The following is a 3,159-nucleotide window of genomic DNA, read 5'->3' as shown; positions in this document are numbered from 1 at the left end:
TGGCTGTCATGTTGCTCAGCATGCACACAGCACGCTGCACCTTACCAGGCCACTCCCAGGCACCACAGTGGGAGGCTGGTAGTTGATATCAACCTTAAAGCCTGTGGGGCACCAGTCCACAAACTGAATGCTGCGCTTGGTCTTGATGGCAGCAATGGCAGCGTTGACATCCTTGGGCACCACATCTCCACGGTACAGCAGGCAGCAGGCCATGTACTTGCCATGCCAGGGATCACACTTCACCATCTGGTTGGCAGGCTCAAAGCAGGCATTGGTGATCTCTGCCACTGACAGCTGCTCATGGTATGCCTTTTCTGCAGAGATGACTGGTGCATAGGTGGCCAGGGGGAAGTGGATGTGAGGTAGGGCACCAGGTTGGTCTGGAACTCTGTCAGGTCCACACTGAGGGCCCCGTCAAAGCGCAGAGAAGCTGTGATGGAGGAGACAATTTGGCTAATGAGGCGATTGAGGTTGGTGTAGGTTGGGCGCTCGATGTCTAGGTTGCGGCGGCAGATGTCATAGATTGCTTCGTTGTCCACCATGAAGGCACAGTCTGAGTGCTCCAGGGTGGTGTGGGTGGTCAGGATAGAGTTGTAGGGCTCGACCACGGCTGTAGACACCTGGGGAGCTGGGTAGATGGAGAATTCCAGCTTGGATTTCTTGCCATAGTCAACAGAGAGCCGCTCCATCAGGAATGAGGTGAAGCCAGAGCCAGTACCCCCACCAAAGCTGTGGAACACCAGGAAGCCCTGAAGTCCTGTGCACTGGTCAGACTAGACAGGGAAGGGGAGGGGAAATGTGGAGTATGGAGCACAGCTGATGGACAGGAAAGAACCAACTTGTGCTGTTTTAAATTCCCAAAAGTTTCATGAAATCCTTGGAAGACTTCTCCAAGAGCACAAAAGAGATCCTCATAGAGTGGGTCCAGGGCACACCCTTTCTCCTCCCTGTCCCTCTTCCTCTGAAATCTCCTGAGGCCCTTAAACCAGAGATCTGTTGTATGCTGGAAAAGGGGTATGATGGTGGGTGGAGTTGGCTGTCTAGGCTGACCAGTGCACAGGACTCCAGGGCTTCCTCATCTTGTCATCATAACTTGCCAACTCCACCCACCATCATACCCATGCCCTGCTGATTTAACTTTGGATGTTTCTAGAGGGTTTCTCTACTAAGAACAACAATCCAGGAACCTCATCCCCATCCTTCTTAGAAGCCAAAGCCAATCACAGAGGCTTTAGGCTGATATTCTTTGAATCCCTGCCTTTCACAAGGACTTCTGTCCACATCCTTGTAACACAAGGTGGTATTCTGGGAATGCTTATGGACCCCCACAACTTGGCCAGGCAGCCCATAAACATGTTTGCCTTAATGGACACCCTGCCTAGCATCAGGTCAGCCACTTCGGAGATACCGGGGACACCAGCTCCAGGCTGGAACCTACGGTTGGCCCCCCGATCAGAGTGCAGGGCCTCTCCTCATTCGTCCTGATCCCGTGTGTTTCTCCCAGAGGCTGAAGCTGTCCTTCCCCAATCTGGTGTCCATACTACCTCACAACAGGAATCCAGATTCATTCCCCCTGCCCCAGCCCTCAGCCCTTTCCTCACCGACTTCCGAATCCGGTCCAGTACCAGGTCGATGAACTCCAGTGGTGCAGTGACCCCAGACATAGTTATCTGCAGCATCTTCCTTGCCTGTGATGAGCTGCTCTGGATGGAAGATCTGGCAGTATGTGCCTGTTCAAACTTCATCTGCAGTGGCAGAGTTTTGGGCCCCACCTCCCTTTGCGATCCAGCTGCTGGAGCCCCAGGGGACCTGAAGGGAGTGGGGTCACCAGGTCCCAGGTTCTGCATTCAGGCTGCATTCAGGCTGCTGCTATTACCTGCTTGGATGTGTTTGTGCTGCTTGGATGTGTTTTTCAATAAGGAAAGGGATGTGGAGTGGCCTACAGACTCAGGAGCTAGGTAACAGTGATTCTGTACATCTGGAGTTCTAATTGGCTGCAGCACCTGGGAAGCTATACCACAAACACCATGCTCTGCAGTTATGGAGTAGGACTTGCTGTGGTACCCAGGGACAAGGTCATGGCTGGGACTGATCATCACTCACCAATCACAGCGGGCTCCAGATCCACAAATACCGCCTGGGGCACATGTTTCCCAGCCCCAGTTTCACTAAAAAAGGTGTTGAAGGAGTCATCCCCTCCCCTGATGGTCTTGTCACTGGGCATCTGCCCATCAGACTGAATCCCATGTTCCAGGCAGTAGAGCTCCCAGCAAGCATTGCCTACTGCACACCGGCCTGCCCCATGTGGACTGAGATGCACTCATGCTGAGTGGGCAAAGGGCAGAGAACAGCCTTCACAGAGGGAAACATCATGCCTGGACATGGTTCCTGCCTGCCTTCCTTGAGTGGCTCTTTGGCTGAGGGCCAAGGTTCCTGGACTCTACTCTGCTTGCCTCGCCTCCTGCATCTAAGCATTTATTGGTGGCATTGAGGAGCAACAGGCATCGGCCGTAGGGGCTGGGCCAAATCCTTGGGGGAAGCAGAAGATGCGGGCAGTTCTGAGATTATAGACTTATGCTCAGTGCCTGTCTCAATGAGGAACATTGAAGGGATCGAATGAATCTAGAAGTGCAAGATAATCTACCCACCAGTGTCCAGAAAGAAATTAGGAGCCGTTGGTGAGGGAAGCAAGGGAAAATAGTACAAAGATAAAGCACAGGAGACATTAACTCCAAATTTGGAATAAGGGTGCTCTCTGGCAGGGGAAGCAGATAGATGCAATTGGAGACAGATTCTATTTCTCAAGCTTGATAGCTGCTGTTCATTACATTATTATTTTCTCTTTTTCTTGAGACAGAATCTCACTTTGTTGCCCAGGCTAGAGTACAGTGATGTGATCATAGTTCACTATAGCAGCCTTGGACTCCTGGGCTCAAGGGATCCTCCTGTCTCAGCCTCCGGAGTAGCTGGGACTACAGGCATGCACCACCATGCCTGGCTAAGTTTTAAATTTTTTTGTAGAGACAGTTCTCGCCATCTTTCCCAAGTGGGTCTTAAACTCCTGGGGTCAAGCAATCTACCTGCCTTGGCTTCCCAAAGTGCTGGGATTACAGGCATGAGCCACCGCGCCCAGCCTATCGTGTTATTATTTATACCTTT

The 3,159-nt window shown here is 52.0% G+C and overlaps 1 pseudogene; it reads right to left on the bottom strand.

Moving 5' to 3' along the window:
* LOC129488817 (tubulin alpha-1B chain-like) lies at positions 1-2,388 on the bottom strand (annotated as a pseudogene).
* Positions 2,389-3,159: the final 771 nt, after the last annotated feature.

This window comes from Symphalangus syndactylus, chromosome 8 (genome assembly GCF_028878055.3).
Source record: "Symphalangus syndactylus isolate Jambi chromosome 8, NHGRI_mSymSyn1-v2.1_pri, whole genome shotgun sequence".
Lineage (NCBI taxonomy): Eukaryota > Metazoa > Chordata > Mammalia > Primates > Hylobatidae > Symphalangus > Symphalangus syndactylus.
The sequence above is the reverse complement of the archived record's forward strand: the minus strand, read 5'-3'. Positions and strand labels throughout refer to the sequence as shown.